Source organism: Epargyreus clarus, unplaced genomic scaffold (genome assembly GCF_041222505.1).
Source record: "Epargyreus clarus isolate Ecla_fem2 unplaced genomic scaffold, WU_Ecla_fem_2.2 ptg000035l, whole genome shotgun sequence".
Taxonomy (NCBI): Eukaryota; Metazoa; Arthropoda; class Insecta; order Lepidoptera; family Hesperiidae; genus Epargyreus; species Epargyreus clarus.
This window is the reverse complement of record NW_027332240.1, coordinates 8,932,066-8,950,728: the sequence shown is the minus strand read 5'-3', so window position 1 is coordinate 8,950,728 and position 18,663 is coordinate 8,932,066. Positions and strand designations below refer to the sequence as shown.

The 18,663-nt window shown below is 36.3% G+C and overlaps 1 protein-coding gene across 1 annotated transcript in view; it reads right to left on the bottom strand.

Moving 5' to 3' along the window:
- NGR-A16 (neuropeptide receptor A16) overlaps nt 1-15,059 on the bottom strand; it is a 79,832-nt gene extending 64,773 nt beyond the window's left edge. Inside the window, exon 1 of the mRNA XM_073092010.1 lies at nt 14,875-15,059. The gene's annotated coding sequence lies outside the window, so the exon portion shown is untranslated. The remainder of the gene's footprint in view (nt 1-14,874) is intronic.
- Between the last annotated feature and the right edge of the window lie 3,604 nt (nt 15,060-18,663).

The following is an 18,663-nucleotide window of genomic DNA, read 5'->3' as shown; positions in this document are numbered from 1 at the left end:
TGAGGACTAAGTTGAAACGCCTCATGTGAATGTAAAAACACTGTTGTATTAGTCACAAAATAAAAAGCCTGCTCCACATTCTCGCGAGAATGCGAAAAACGAGAATGTGGAGCCTATATGAAACCGGTTTTTCTCGCGTTCTCGCAAGATTCTCTCAAGATTCTCGCGAGAATGTGGAGCAGGCTTACCAATTAGCAGGGTTATCACATGTGACCTCTCCGTAAGGTCGCGCAGTGGCGGACTAAGGTGGTCGGAGGCCCAGGGCGGCAATTTGAATGGAGGCCCCCAGTGTAAAAAGTTGCTTTGATTTTACAAAATTACAAATTTGACATAGAATTGTTTGCCTGTGATTCACTGATTCAATTCGCTGAGTGATACACATTTCATAGATTGTTTGGTTCTGACGATCTTTTTTTAGCAACTGTGTTTGGAGGCCTCCGAGGATTGGAGGCCCGGGGTGGACCGCCCCTTCCGCCCTCCCCTTAAGCCGCTAGAAATGTGGCGTCACCACATGAAGAACAAAGTTTTACAATTTTGAAAATATAAAAATACAGAACAATGAAATATCATTGCATAAAAACACGCTCTACACAATTCAGAATTTTAATATAAGACAAACAATAGCAAACGTGCCACTTCTATTTCGAAAATATTGTCCAAAACTTTTTGTTTTTACTCCAACATTTATTTTGATTTGTTGACGCTGTGACATAACACCGGTTCGCTTTAGAAAATATTTGGGCTGTTGAAATAACAATTAACGAGACTTTATAGTTTTACAATTAACTAACTATTCTTTTAACTTTATAATTATCAATTGAGCAACACTGCTGGGCACTCTTCTCCTAGAGTGAGAAAGATTTAGGCCAGCAGTTGACAATTAGCCCGCATGCGGCCCGCGGACCTTCCCTCGCAGCCCGCGGACCTAACTAGGAACCTAATTTCTCGTACGTCATATTTATTATGTCTTGACATTTTTTTTCAAAAAAATAATTTTATATTTAATAGATTTTTTCCGAATACGGCCCGCTTTTACATTGTATACTATGAAACCCGTTTTGCCTAAAAGGTTTACCGACCACTTTAGCCAATATTGGGTTGATTGGTTTCAAGCACATTTTTGGGTTTTTTTTACAGATACACATATTTTCTCCAGATCCCTAATGTGAAAGATCGAATTTTAAAATATACTTTTGGTTAATTATAACACAATAGGTATGACAATGTTGAATTATTTATAAATATTTTTTACAACTTCATCCCCAAATAAGTAACGAAATATTTATGGCAGAAAAGCCAAACAACGAATACCTCTAACTTTCACAAACATGATTAGACTACATTTGCATACACTGACTAAACTTTGCATTTTAATTGCCTCTATTTTCAGTCTATGAAAACACTTTTATACGTGATAAAAGTAGGTGAATTTTGATAATAAAACTCGCTGATAGCCTCTACATTCTTGATTAATAACAATTGGACCCTTATCAAAAAGTTACGGCGTAGCAGTTGCTACGAAAAGGTCCATGCTACGTCTACGCCGTAGCACTTACAATGTGTTGTACAGGATATATAGTTACAAGGTATACACATAATTTACAATATCTGTAACCCTTTATAAGTCATATGGCTGGGCTCCGGAGAAGTGAAGCAATGATATCCTAATGGTTAAGAAACTCGGCCTCTCCATCGAGAGGTCCGAGGTTCAAATCCCAGGCAGGCACCTCTGATTTTTCGAAATTATGTGCGTATTAGAAATTAATTATCACTTGCCAAAACGGTGAACGAAAACATCGTGAGGAAACCTACATACCTGAGAGATTTATAAAAAAAATCTCAAAAGGTATGTGAAGTCTACCAATACGCACTTGGCCAGCGCGGTGGACTATGGCCTTATCCTTCTCATTCTGAGAGGAGACCCGTGCCCAGTAGTGGGACAATAATGGGTTGATGATGATGGTTATGATTGCTAGTCACGGGCCTCCGGCACTTACTACCTTTGGATAGATTAGTAGAGATTGGTGACTACATGAGAGGATATATGAGGCCTTACGGTCCTGTTGTTATTATCTGATATGTTAAACCTTATCGGAGACTTAAGACTGCTGTTATTGGGCAAAAATAGGCGGAGAGTTGATGCCTCCACAAAAAGTTTTACCATCTACAATACCAACACAAACGACCATTGAGTATGACTCACCTTTTTATGCAGTGGGCTCAAAACAATTACAGCAGTTTCTCAAAATACATTTCTAAAAACTATAACTTTTTACGTAAAATCTGTTCCGTTTTGCATGTTAAATTCTTGGCAATATCTGTTTCTCGGTCTCTAATCGGAGAGCGAAATCAATACCTACAATTAGAAACTGCCTCTCAATACGTCAAAATCTGTCAAAAATCCGATGAAATTGATAGAACTCGTGTGTGTAACTTTTGTTCACTTTTTGAGAACACTAACGAACCGAATGTATCTGATACTAGCCGCTTCGGGGAAAATTATTCCGGGAAATTTTATGTAGCATTTTACCACACCAAAATTGTTTCCTTGGAAATTTGGAATATATCACGAAATAATATATTTTTAATCAAGTATCATCATCATTTCTGTTTTCGAGAAATTTAAAATTATAAATTACGAGTATATAATTAGTCATTCTATCAAACATAAATCAATTTTTACATTTAATTGTAATCTGAGAAATATAGATAATTCAATAATCACAAACAATACAACAATCTAAGAATAATATAAAAATATATTTTTAGTTTTACAAATTTAACACAACATACTTATAAATTTACATATACTCGTAACTTATTTTTTTACAGTAGATACGACACCACTCTAGTTCAGATAAGTAAATACTAGATATACAGAAAAACACAGTTTAGCCTAACCAGGGTTTGAACTCGGTACCCTCAATCAAAACACATATATTCCATGTATTTGACCAAAAAGTTTGGGTATATGCCCAACATTTGGCAACACATGGCTCATTTGCGTACAAAAATGGAATATAAATGAAGTCGAACCCCCAATCCCCAACCCTTTGGTGCAAATAGTATTGTTATTCTTAAACATTACCATACTGGCGACCTCTGTGCAATTTTAAATGAATTTTCGACATCCCTCAGAATTTTTACAATATGGCCGCTAACGAACTGAATTTTTGAATTAAAAAGTTAACTGTCATGGCCGTTATTTAAATGTTATGTTTTCATTTTTCGTTTATTTGGTTTAAATATCAGTGATAACTTAAATTTTGGCGGCACTGTAGTACTAAAGTAGTGATAGCCTAGTGGTTAAGAAACTCGGCCTCTTGATCGAGGAGTCCGAGGTTCAAGTCCCAGGCTCATCTGACTTTTCAAAGTTATGTGCGTATTCGAAATTAATTATCACTTGCTTAAACGATGAAAAAAAATATCATGAGAAAACTTTCATACCCGAGAATTCTTAAAAAAATGTCAAAGGCATGTGATGTCTATTAGTTCGCACTTGGCTCAGCGGTGAACTACAGCCTTATCCTTCTCATTCTGAGAGGAGGCCCCTGTCCAACAGTGGGCCAGTATTAAGTTGATGATGATTGTAGTATTAGATTGTGAAATGGTAGAATCAATATTATTTTACCAGGGATTTAGGTACCATAGCCACACACCTATTTCTAGCGTGAAACACTTCTTGCGTTTCGTCGGAATGGTGTTTGTCGACTGACTTACATATGAGGCGACAATCTTAGTCCTCATTAGTGACAAGGCATCTGTGATCGGCTTCAGTACCCTTACCATGAGTTTTCAAAACATCCCACAATTTTACGTTACATTTACTCAATTCATTATTCTGTTCCGTTTGCTTGAGTAGACTGAGTAAACGTAATAAGTAAGGGCTCAAGTCTTTTTGTTTACCTCACATGTTCGCAAAAAAGAGAGACAAAACATAAAGCGTCATTTTGTCAATTTAGACATTTAATGTTACGTTACTGACACTATAGTTCTGATACAATCCGCTAGGGGCGCTGATTGGAAATTGTATGGGCAAATAAGTAAACAAATACCAAAACAGTCATATTTGTCAAAACGTAAAAACTCATGGTAAGGGTACAGATAGCACACCTTCTCTATATGGAATTGGTTGCCGATTTTGGTGACAACTTATCATGGTGGAATGAATGTTCTTTGACTACTTCACAGTTTTTATCTCCGATTGGTAAAAATATACTTAATTTCGAAGAAAGATAACGCCATCCATCTTGTCAAAGGACTCTTAAGGTATATTTATAGACGTAGCTACAACCAGCTTAATAATATTTAATATACATTTTACCAGGAAAACCTACCCCTATCTAAATTTACCCTTAAATTGAATATACCACTTCTAAATTTGGCCGTAAATTCAACAGTGATTGCCAAAGCCTTGCAACAACCGATTGAAAGGAAATTATCAAAGGATTTTATTCAGTTCGTTAAAACTTTGAAAATAAAAGTAAAATGAATTCTGCTTAATTTAAACGTAACGTAAGGAAATCTTTGTCAGTAACAATAATCACTACTGAGTGTAATTGTGCTGCCGCAATTAAACCATGGAGAATTCTACCCGCTCTAAATAAATATTTGGGAAATGGACAATTTTTTATAATTTAAATTAAAGGTAACAAGTGTATAGATATCTGACTTGCCGGGGATCGAATCTGGACCCAATGTGCGTCCGACCTCTTTGATGATTGCTACGCCACACGAATCTCTATCTAAGAATAAATTATATAACTTACATTTTAGGGTTCCATACCCGTAGTTGGTAAAAACGGAACCCTATTACTAAGCCTTTGTGTCTATTTGTCACAGTCATCTTCCAAACCGTAATTTAGTTTAAAAGTGGCCGATTTAAGGTCGTAAACGCACTGCGGTTAAACGCAAGCTGAAAAAAATAGCTGAAAACGCCAAAACGCTTACGAACACGCACTGCGTTTGCCGACACCAAATGCTAAAAATAAAAGTTGTAAAAAAGTTAAAAAAAGTTTAAATGGTCGTCTTACACGAAACCGCTATTTTTCAACATTTTTCGCTATATCTATTGAACCGTAATAAGTAGACCATTAACTTTTTTACAATGGCATTTACTTCCATGGCTGCTATGACAACAAATACTATAAAAAAAATTAATATTTGATGGCACGGAACCCTTCGAGGTCGCCTCGCACTTTATTCAGAATATACAATATACATATCTAGGGATAAATCTAAAGATTTTAAAATTATGCACGGAACACGTTCGAAGCTTCTAAATAAAGCTCTATTCAATCCACCCCATAACTTTATCGCTAGGTAAACAAAGTTTTTGGGTCAGTTGTGTTAATGTTTCCTCGGGAGTTTTGACTTTAAATGCAAATTTGTTTATTTTACAGAGCTAGAGGCAACTCGCTCATCAATAACGCTTGTTGTTGGCCGCCATCTTAAATAAGCGTTTAAATACCTTAAATCAATGTATATATTGTATTTTTTATAATATAGCAGTAGCAGACGAGCATGCAGCCCACCTGATGGTAAGTGTCTAGTGTCGCCCATGGACATCTGTAATCAACCATAGATAGGATTACATATACCTGACGTCGGCCTCAGAGACACCGCTACCCCTGGACTAAGCTGGAATGCCTCGGAAAGGTATGTCTCCCTTACCACACCCTTCAAACCAGACCACAGCAGTTTAACGCTGTGGTTATGAGTCAAAAATAGATGTGACGGTGGTACCGTCGGTCGAATCATAAAGGGTTCTACCACCTTCAAATTACTTTACAGAGCTAGAGGCGACTCGCTCATCAATAACGCTTATTGTTAGCCGCATCTTTAATTAACCTTTTGGTATAACTAGGTGGTATTTATTTTCCGAGATTTTTTCTTTCCTTTGTTCAATTTACTTTGCCATGCCATAATAAGCCATGCAGTCAATATGAAGGTACAAATTTAGTTTTTGCCGTCGTTTCGTATACTTTGAAGTTATGAACTGTGATTCCATGTACATGTTTACAATCAATATTAATTTAAATTAATAATTAAAATGATTTTAAATGAATTATTGAAACAAAGAATTAATGTACAATTTGAAACGCTTTCTTCAACGCTTTCTACACAGCCCCACACTAGGATTTTCTGTATCGTAGCTGCTATGGACACACAGTGACAGTTTACAAACCTAGACCCGGAAATAGAAACCCAAATTCATAATTTAGATATTTGTCTGGCTGGGAATCGAACCCGGGACCCTCTGCGCTACAGACCGGTATGATGACGACACCGCCACGCGGGTCGTCACAACGTTGTGGTCATAGACAAAATAATAAATAATTCATTAATTACCCCTGAGGACTATTTTGGAATGCCTCCGATAAGTATGATTATTATTGGAATTTATGTGCTATGTTATATTTCTAATGACGGCAAGGTGTACAATTTATTGAACACGTGTTGCTTGCTTTAATTAGATGGAAATTATTCATAGACTTCTTCCCTACCTTATTATACCGTAATTTTCCATCGCCTAGCTCATTTCACAGCTCTGATTCTAGGTGCAATCTAGGTATTTCAGCTTTCTTATATTTTTATGAGACTTTTAAAAAGTCTACTGTATTAAATAATATTGCAGGAGAATTTCAACTTTCTACACTTAAAAAACAACAGACTTTAAATATAAAAGGTTTAAATATAGGTAAATGAATTTAATGTACAATACTAATAAGTAGCTATAAAGTTTGAAGTTGGTAGAATACCAATTTCTGCCTCATAACAGCAGTATTAAACTACCACTGTGTTCTGGTTTGAAGAGTGTGGTAAGGGAGATATATACCTTTCCGAGACGTTCCAGCTTAGTCCTCATGGGTAGCGCCGGATATGTTGCCGACCTCAGGTAGGAATATTTAATCCTATCTGGCGTTGATTATCTCTGTCTCTTTCTCTATCACTGTCTCTGTCTCTGTCTATGTCCATGGGCGGCACTAGCCACTTACCATCAGGTGGAGTGTTTGCTCACCTGCTACTTCTTTATTATAAAAAAGTAATAAATAATCTTTTAAATTCAGTAAACACATTACATTACAAACATTTAAATTACCTCAGCTTAAAAGTGTATTTATTTAGGGTCATATCAAAAATAAATAAGAAAAATTGTTTTTAAAAATTTCGCAACATCGATATCTCCTTCCATTCTAGCTCTACACAATAAAAAAATCAACGGATTGCACTCCGGGAGTGCCGAAAAAAGTGAAAACTTTCGAAACCTAACCTGAATAAAAATATTAAATATAATAAATAAAAAAAATAAACTGACACCCATTAACATTTTTTTTCTATGCTGACACCGGATAACTGTCCCTGTAGTTTCGGGACCAGAATAGGGCTACGGTATCCCCTGCCTGTCGTAAGAGGCGACTAAAAGGGGCTTCCGGAGTAGTGGGCGGCAAGATTGGGAGCTCGAACCGCTCGGCCAGCGACCCCGGGAAGGACGGCGGTATGTGTGGCCGCATGCGGTTGTACACACCAGAGGATGTGGCGAGCTTATGCTCACCTGGAGGAGCCCGATGGGGCAACGCGCTTAGAGGACTCCGGTTGCGTTCGCTGGAGATCCCGGAGTCTTCAACGCAGCGCCGAGGATGGCCACCGGGGGCGTTTTAGTGTGACACCGGATGACATCTTGACTTTTGCAGTTTGCTTTGCCGTTTTACGTATTTTCGATCAGGCCACGTGTCCTGACGCTAGCTTGACATTTTTTACCCATCACAAAAAGTGCATAACGCCGCTAAATGAGTTTTCACTTCAAAATACCATTTATCTTTATACTTTCAAATCAAATCAAATCAAATCTTTATTTGTAAATATAGGTCTTACAGGTGTTCACATGGTTATATAAAGTGCGCTATATTTGACCCTTTTGGGTATACAAATAACATAATTAATAAATCCTATTAGAAATATTAAAAAAAGTGTCATTATCATTATTTACATGCATAATTATTACTATTATTAAATCATTAAATTATTGATTACAATATTAATTTAAATTTATTAAATTATTATTAAATACAATAAAAGTCATATATCAGCGTCAGTAAGAAATTCATGAATTGTGTAATAACATTTATCGGTTAACATTTTTTTAATTCAAAAAAACTTCAAAAAGACACCTTAATCTTTCTCGAAAAAGTCCGTTAAATATTCCTTACCACCCCTTCATAACGAGACTGTTATATCGGGCAATTAATTCCAAACCGGGAAATTTTCCAACGTTGTACTTCGTTACGTTGTATTAAATTAATCAAAATGACTATTTAACTCATGCAAGCGATACCCGATATGTTTAGTTTGAACTTTCAACCCTACCCAAGAACAAATTAATGGCATTCCGTATAATCTATAAATAAAGATTAAAGGACCCAACGAAACGGAAATCTACTTAATTACAACTCTGGTTCAATAACATGGCAACCGGATGCGTTTAGTATTTATTCTACAACAAACAAGTGTTCATATTTCTCATAAAACCGATTTTTTTTATAATATAGGTGTAGCAGACGAGCATGCAGTCCACTTGATGGTAAGTGGCTACTGTCGCCCATAGACATCTGTAATCAACCCCAGGTGGGATTAGATATTCCTACCTGAGTTCGGCCACAGATGAGCCGCTACCCCTGAGGACTACGCTGGAACGCCTCGGAGTAGATCGAAGTATGTCTCTCTTACCACACCCTTCAAAACGGAACACAGTAGCGCCTAACACTGCTGTTATGAGTCAGAAAAAGATGTGGCGGTGGTGCCGCCGGAGTCGAACCACGAAGGGTGCTACCACTTTCATAAAACCTATATTACGACTTCTATATTAGATATAGAAGTCGCAAATGAGCCTGGAGTCGACCTGATAGTCGACCTGCAGCTGTCTTTACTCCAGGGTGAACCTGGAGTGGATATTATCGAGATAAAATAGAGTAGCTGAGGACTACGTTGGAATGCCTTGGATTAGTATACCACACATAGATTAGCAAGATTACTCACTCCTAACAACAAAGTGTAATCAGTTTTAAGAATTGAAATAGTTGTGTAAAAAGTTTTACCTCGTATCCTCGCTAAATGTCGCTAAAATATTTGAAATACTTATTTATTTATTATGTAAATTGCGGAGTATTAGTTATTTATTCGTAGATTTTCTCAATAAATATTTTTTATTTGTCAAGAATTAAAAAAAATACTGACGAATTAGCCTTTTAGTGCCTTCATTCAATTTCAAGGCGGTAAAGTATCTTATCAAATACCACACTCTTCAAACCAGAACAAAACATTGTTGATATTCGCCAGAAATCGGTGTGGTACTGGTGTCCGGAGTCACACCACAGAGAGTTTACCACCTTCATTATTTTTATCTATCAGTATTATTATATTACATAAAATGTGTGTATTTTTGCGTAAAATACTTATTGAACCCAATTAAATTTCAATTATTAATTTCCTTAATACTGTCAGAATAAGTATTAGTCATTATTGAACCTTTGTATAACTATCATTTTTAAAATAAGATTCAGTTGACGAACCAAAACCAATTCAAAATTGGATACAGGACCGCACGCATACGCAATCACAATTCCGAAGATCGGAGTCCTAGTATCAATTCTAGAATATAATTTGCGTGTACGTAAATAATATTTTAAAATAAGAGTTAGTTGACGAAAGAAAACTAATTCGAAATTGGATACAAGACAGCAATCGATACGCAATTGCAATTACCGAAGTCATGTAGTATCCCTTCTAGAATATAATCTGTAAGTAGATACGTATTATTTTAATATAAGAGTTACCAAAACTAATTCAAAATTTGATTCAATTGAAACACTACTACAATTCCGAAGGCCGATATTACCTATTTAGTATCTTTCGCCGCTTCTTCTCCATATCGAAAAACCTTCCGAAGCGGTGGTAGTTTATTGACGTGCAAAAAAAATATAAATATGAATGGATTTTGAATAGATGAGATTTGAATTTGAAATTTTAAAATAAGTTTCAGTTGGCGAATCAAAACCAATTCAAAATTGGATTCAGGACGGCAATCGACACGCAATTACTATTCCGAAGATCGGAGTCCTAGTATCCATTCTAGAATATAATTTGCGAGTACGTATATCAATGTGATATCATCCGTATCACTCAATCATGTCCGGTGAAGCTGAAACTTGATATGATAACTAAAAGCTTTTAACTAAAGAATGCGTTATGCAATGCCTGAACTAAAATATCACTAACGTCCATTATCAATAACAATTTTATACGTATTATGTTGGCAGCTAAGTTCTCGCCATATTTTAACTTAATTTTTTTTCATATATCCAGCTGATTTCAATAAATAGCATGTATTTTTCTACAACTATAAGTGTAAAATTACAAGAAAATTAGATAAACTAAGTAAAACATGTTTTACCACTAAAATATGCCTAGTGATATTGACTGAGCCTAACAATTCACACTATGGATTATACGAGTACTATGTATTAGCACTTAACAATGAAGTATTTCGCTCGTTTCATTACTGCTAGATTGTCAGCTAATCATTACCGAATGTACAATGTAAATGATTATAAAAAGCGGTAATATTATGTAATTTTTTTATTGATTAATAAAAGTTACTATTATTATTATTATTATTATGGCTTAAACTTCTCTTACTCTGAGAGGAGACCCGTGCCCAACAGTGGACTGACGACAACGTGAGGGAAGGGGCGTCGAGACAATTATCACATATAATATATAGATTTTTACATATTTTTTTGCATTATCGTAATATATGTGTTTCTCTTCCTTTTCATTGTGGTACTTCATGTTTATTTTGGTTTTTTTTGTTTTATGTTTATTTTGCTTTTTGTAATATTTAATAGTGGAAACTGTAATTATTCCTCTGTTTGAATGTATGAATCATTTACCTATGTTATATAGTATGAATTGTTTGTTTCCCAAATAAATAAAATAAATCACGACACGTCACCAATGGTTCGGAAAATTACCAAAATCACCTCACATTTAAGACGCCCCTAACTTCAGTCGAAGGCTTAGGAATTTAATCTTTCACCGTTCATTTTCTTTCGTTCAAATTGTTGGCGTTTACAAAAACACATGTTGTTGCTATTGTTTCCGTTGTCCTCGTTCAAATCTTTGCTTTTATAATAAAGATTTGTTATAAGCCGCAAGATTTAAAACAAATACTGTTATTAACAATGCCTCTCTAGCCCTCAATAAACTTCGTTGTTTAGATAATTGTAAAGCAAGAAACTGAAGCTAGTGCTTTATTACATGAAAAAAATGTTGGCATGAAAAAAAAGAAAAATAATTATTATGAAAAGAAGAGAAACCCACTGAGTTTCTTACCGGATCTTCTCAGTTGAGGTCGCGTTCCGATCCGGTAGTAGTTTAAGAAAAAATATTGTAACTGACAATTTGTAAGTGCCACCGTAGGCCTGTACAAAATAAATATATTTCATTTCAAAACTCGTTAGAATTCGTAGCCGCATCCAGACGCTTAACAGTTGCCGCAAAGTCCAAACCTCTACAATTGTTTGGCTCGATCAAAAGCTATGGCTAGAAGCACTTATTATTATTAATTGAAGGTGGTAGAACCCTTTGTGGTTCAGTTCTACTCCGGCGGCACCACTGCCACACCTATTTCTGCCTCATAACAACAGTACAACGCTGTGTTCTGGTTTGAAGGGAGAAATACTTTTCCAAGGCGTTAAAGCTTACTCCTCAGGAGTAGCGACGCATCTGTGGACGAACTCAGGTAGCAATATCTAATCCCATTTGGGGTTGATTACAGATGTCCATGGGCGGCAGTAACCACTTACCATCAGGTGGACTGCATGCTCGTCCGCTACTCCTATATTATAAAAAAAACTTGCAAACTTAGTCTAACCATCTATCCACACTTTTGTATTTTTGAATTGTCCGAATAGCGGTGCCCGCAAACTCCAAACCTTTGCAAGCGTATAGCTTGATCAAAAGCTTTGCAACATGCACTTAAGAACCAAGTCTAACAATCTATCCACACTTGAATTTTTGAGGGTTTGACAAGTGGACGTGGCATCACAGTTTTTTAATAAATTGAAGAGTTCACAATAAAGTGTTATTGCCAAAAGCTTCATTGCCCCTCAAAAAAAAGTTAAAATTGTAGTTACATTTCTTTTAGTTTCGACACCGATTTTTTTCGGTACAGTTAGAACAAGAAAGTATAGTAACCCTTAAAATTTTGCATGCCTTAAAGGTTAAATAAGAGACCAATCCTTACTACACCTAATTTACTCTACCTTATTCAAACAAATAAAGATCAAAGATTATAATCGATAAACGATCTTCAAAAGACGATCTTCATAATAAAACAAAATTGGTTTTCGTAAAAAGACATACAAGTGTCGAATACATCAAACATTCGTAGGTACATATTCAATTTAATATTATTCGTGGAGAGCCTATGGTGGCTATATTGTTAATTACCCACGAGTAGGTGTTATGACGACATACGTGACCTTGTGCTGTTCATTTCTCTTTACATATTGATGTTTATGTAACTGGAAATGAAATGCCAGTATATAACTCGAAATGAATTAAGCAAATGAAAAATTATTTAGTACCAATTTAATATATTAAACGTGGTAGAACTTCATGGGTTGACTTGAACATCACAGCTACATTGATTCCTGTCTGATAACAGTAGTGATAAGCGCTGATGGGTAACTTAAAGGATGTGGTTAGGTTATTACTCATACGGGGCATTCTAACTTAGTTCTTAAAGGTAAATACCTCAGTTAGGACAGATACTATGCTTGATTACCGATGTCCACGGGTGACAGTACCGTACGTTAAGTAAAATGCACAATCATTAACTTTTTTAGGTTAATATAAAAAAAAGACTAAATTGAAAATGGCTAATAAACTGAATTAATAGATTAACATTACATACGAGTACCTAGACTTAACATCTTCTCTATCTTCATCTTTATTATTATTCTCGTCGTCTTATTTGACGACCCGCGTGGCGGAGCGGCCACCATACCGGTCTGACGCGCAGAGGGTCCCGGGTTCGATCCCCGGCCAAGACTGATTTCTAAATGATGAATTTAGATATCTGTTTCTGGGTCTGGGTGTTTGTGTATTTGTCTCTGTGTGTGTCCATAGCACCCACGATACAGGGAATCCTAGAGTGGGGCTTTGAGTGTAGAAAGCGTTTTATCCAGCGTTTATTTCATTCAAATTTATCTACTCTATCAAAAGTTATAATAATAAAATTTAATCTCAGAAGTATTTTTTCTAGCTATTAAAGCTTTTATCCGCGGCTTCGCTTCCTCTCTGAGTTTTTATCTATCTATCGGTAACGATACTTTTTTCGGTTAAAGGTACCCTATGTCCTTTTCTGAATCCCTGACAACGTGTGTACAAAATTTCATAGTTATTATTTTTTTTCATCTGTAACCAACCCCAGATACGACTAGATATTCCTACCTGAGGTCGGCCACAGATACGCCGCTACCCCTGAGGACTAAGCTGTAACGCCTCGGAAAAGTCCGTCTCCCTTACCACACCCTTCAAAACGGAACACAGCAGCGCCTAACACTGCTGTTATTAGGTAGAAATAGGTGTGGCGGTGGTGGTGCCGGAGTCGAACCACAAAGGGTTCTACCACCTTCAAATGTAGTTGAGGCGTGAATGTGTAGCATACAAACAAAATCACATTCACATTTATAATATTAATTAGGATTATGAGTTCACACGACCGAAGTCATAGGCACAACTCGTCTTCAATATAATCCTACATCAAAAGGTTTGATTGAAGTTATTATACTAAGCTATGTATTATATATTCACACATTTAAGCTTTATACAAAGGCGCTAACAGCCCCGTGGTGCTGGTAAATTGAATTGAATTACAGCGCGTTCATTCTCCGTTGAACAAGCGCTAGTTATGTTCTTCAGGGACAGAGTAACAATGGTATTTTTCATGCAAAAAATTGCCTTAGAACTCGGTTTAAAATTCTACAATTACATATCTATAAGCTGTGCGCCACAGTTTCGCCAGTGTTAATACTGCGGAGATTTCATGGGTTTTCATTTTTTGTACCGAACCCTTATTTATTTTTTTAAAGTAGCCTAAGTTACCCCCTAACCTAACCTAACCTAACCTCAGCTAAATAGTAATGAGCAATGGCAAGTCCCGCTAAAATTGATTCAGTGGTTTTGGAGAATAACTAGAACAAACAGACAGACAGAGCAACCTAAGACAGATATTTTTTTACTATAAATAGCGCATATATCTACTTAAGAGTACTCATATGTGAATAAAAATATGTTATTTCGACGTTACAAATATACATTTGATTTTTAATTATTTCTTTAGTTTATGTAGGTTGGTTAGGTTCCATTTTCTCCACCAATCCGCATAATCAACCCCAAATACGATTCGATTCCTACTTGAGTTCGGGCACAGATGCGCCGCTTCCACTGAGGACTAAGCTGGAACGCCTCGGAATAGTATGTCTAGATTGAATATAATTGATTGTTTGTTATCTCTATATTAGTTTGCTATCTATATATTTATTTATTTTTTCAGATTTAAGATAATTCCATTCTTTGTTCATTAAAGTTGATTATTTAAAACAGGTTATGTAAAAATTTAAAAAAGGTTTTTTAAAACAGTGAAAATTTAATTCTAAATTTAATAATAGTCATTAAGTAAATAATTTAATATTAGAGCATTAGAAAATAAGGAAGTTTTTATTTTTATAACTTGAAACATTTTATGTTAACCAAATAGGTATGAAATAAGAATGAAAATGAAAATAAAAATAGCAAGAAAAATCTTACCTCGAAAAACTGCTATCCTGCCAACACTCACAAAAATAATAAAAACTGTCTAATAAAATACAGCTATGGATTTCACAAAAAAGTAAACGTTCGAAATTCAATTCGGATACAAGTTTCAAATTCAATCTGTGGTTCGCGGAATTCGCGCCAACGTTTTCCCGCGCGAAACGAGACCGCTGCGTCCGACTGCCCTCTCTCGACTGTTGGGTCCTCGAATTTCCTCTCAGTGTGTATAAGATCTAATGGTTTCCACTTTCGGATTATTCTTTACATTTGCCTGAATATGTTATTGAATAAGTACTTAAAGCGGATTTTGTCTCTGTACTTGTTAAGTAATACTGTACTGTACTAACAAAAATAACACAGCTTACAGTAATGAGCAAAAATATTTATCAGTTCTAGCCATAGATTAGTAGTTCCAGCACGTATATATACGGCTCTGATACGCACATATAAAAAAGATAAAATGACTGTGAAATAAATAATACTGTTGTAAAAAACGCTTTCTACATATCCTCACGCTAGGATTTTTCCCGTTATCCCTGTAGGTCCGGGACCAGAATAGGGCTACGGTATCCCCGGCCTGTCGGAAAGGCGACTGAAAGGGAGCTTTCGGGGTCGCGGGTGATAAGAGTGGGAGCTCGAGCCTCCTGGAAGCGACCCCGAGTAAGACGGCGGTATGTGTGGGCGCATATCACACACCAATGTATGTGGCGAGCTTTCTGCTCACCAGGGTGGAGCCTGACGGGGCAACACAACAACGGGGGGAACCCGGCACCCTCCGCATTTTAGACAGGTACGGCAGCCGCTTCGCCTCGGTGTCGTCATACAATTACACTATTTTCATTGATCCGAGATAGTATAGATTAGAGTATAGGTAGATACTTTAGCAATTTCAAAAGATTTTTAACGAGTTTTCTTTCACACATAAAAGATAGAAAACGTAGACATATATAGATAAAGCGCAAACAGGAAGATATAGTCCGCGTTAAACTGCTAGTCCGCTCTGAATATAGCAATGAATATCTCGTCGTCATAGGAAATTGTATGATTACATCTGCTCGCAACAGCTTCAGAGCGGACTAGCAGTTTGGCGCGGACTATATCAATATTACGCCGGAAATAACCAAGGATTTTCTTCGTACATATAGGCGGCATTGCGACGAAGCTGCTATATAAACAGATAATTAATTAAAATCGATTCGTGATGTCTCAATTATCTAAGAAGATTGATTTGATGTAAAACCAATTTAGCTATTGATTTAGTACAACGCAATATTTTCTAATACGCGTCCTTTAATTATTTCGTTCAGAATTTTAATTACAAGCTCTGACATATTTCTTTATTTGCAAATTCCTTAATATATTCACTTATATTTATTTTTCGTAGTTTTATTTCATTTAGACACGAAGGTACTACAGAGCGACTACCGCCGTCCGCTACAGGTCATCATCAACCCATTACTGTCCCACTGCTGGGCACGGGTCTCCTCTCAGAATGAGAAGGATTAGGCCATAGTCCACCGCGCTGGCCAAGTGCTTATTGGTAGACTTCACATACCTTTGAAAACTTTTTTGTTTAAAGATGTCTCAGGTATGCAGGTTTCCTCACGATGTTTTCTTTCAGCGTTTTTAAGCTATAATTATATATAAGTTATAATTAGTTTCTAATACGCACATAACTTTGAATAATCAGAGGTGCGTACCTGGGATTTGAACCTCGGACCTCTCGATCAAGAGACCGAGTTTCTTAACACTAGGCTATCACTGCTATATCTGTATCTGAGGAGCGAAAACTGCTCCCCCAGGGTAGAGCCCAATCGGGGCATCGCGCTTGGAGGGCTCCGGTTGTGTTCCGTCGGAGATCCCGGAGTTCTCCAACAAGCGTTGAGGACGGCCACCGGGGGGGTTTTAGTACGGTAACAATCCCACACAACCCGGCGTCGCTCCCACGTCGTCAGGTACATTTTGAAGGTTCCCCTCGAAAAAAAAAAGGCTGTCACTCCTTTTCCGCCACACGTATTTCTGCCTAATAACAGCAGTGTTAAGTGCCGCTGTTTTCCGCGGTGAAGAGTGTAAGGGAGACATACACGCCCGTGGCATTCCAACTTAGTCCTCAGAGGTAGCGACGCATCTGTAGCCGATCTCAGATAGCACTTAGATTAGAAAATCATCACTTACCATCAGGCATACTACTTCGACAAATAAAAACAATTTATCATTATTATACGATAAATTGAAAATACTATAAGACTCGCAGATTCTATTTTTAAATAGGAGATATACTATCTCGATAGTATAAAAACATATTAAATATTTACAATGGGTAGGCCATTGTAAATTCTTGTCGTATCTTATAGTGTTGGTGATAAAAGTATGATTGGTTTAGTCCTCGTAAAACGGCTAGTCCGCTCTGAATATAGTAATGAATCGCGTCGCCATAGCTAATTGTATGACTACACCTGCTCGCAACAACTTCAGAGCGGACTAGCAAGTTCGCACGGACTATATTCATATACAGTATGCACATCATATACATATGTGGTAGATAAAGTAATTCACAACTCAATTCATGAGGAGAGAAACCCATCTTTGATTGCCTTTATACGAGTATAGGACAAAGAGGTTACCGGTATTTTTGGATGACCTTGACCACTTACCATCAGATGGATTATAAGCTCGTTTGCTATTTCTAGTAAATAACAATCATAATAAACTATGTATTATGTGTTTTGATGATGCTAGAACTTTGTTGTTCCACTCCAAAGGCACCACCGTCACACCTATTTGATACAACAGCAGTGTTAAGAAGTGCTGTCTTTCGCTTTGAAGATTGTGGTGCCTAAGGGACACATATTTAACCGAGGCATTCCAACTTAGTCCTCGGGGATAACAATGGACCTGTGGTATCGTTCGATATAGAAGTATATATGATATGTAATATAGATATTAATCCCATACTAGCTAAAATAAATGGAAAATATAATGCATGCTGTTAAAAATAGTCACTGCTATGGAAAAATTGCAATATCACGTATAATGCCATAAATCTCTACTATACCTTCCCCTAACGTAAATAAATCTCAAAGGAGCTCGTGTTCATATCATATTGACATCAGATTAGAAGAAAGTTCCACGGCTTCCACACAGCCACTGATTACATCTTAAATATGTACAGGTTTTAATTTTTACCTTTTACTCGACATCATATTATGATGAATACAGTTAAAACATACTTTTAGAAATATTAAATATAGTATGTTAACCAATGCGTCTTTATTAGTAGTATATCGATGATGTTAACAATAATATTTATTCGTTTATAAAATTGAAATAAGAAATATGTAAATTTATTAGAAATATGTAATTTTCGCAAATATCATATATCCAATTATAGACGTCAGCTGAAATAACTTACCATTCGTCAAAGACGTAACTCTAGAATTATCTTGGTTCTGTATTCTATTTTACATGATCCAGCTTCTCCTTTGTATCTAAAGGAAAACTTTCAGTTCCACACCTCGTCTCACGATAGTGGACTACGATCCTCCAAAATTTTTAAAGTCAGTATTCCTCCACATAAATTCTTTCTTTTCTTCCAATATTCCTTCACAGTACAGGCAATACTGCTTTGGAGCGCCCTACCCGAAAACATCAGGAAAACTCCAAGCAGGAGCGCGTTCAAGAGATTGGTTCGGGAACATTTCTTACGAGAACCGTCCAGCATTTGAGTCTTTCTTTTATACTTTTATATGTAATGATTATTCCTAATTTGTATTTATATATTTA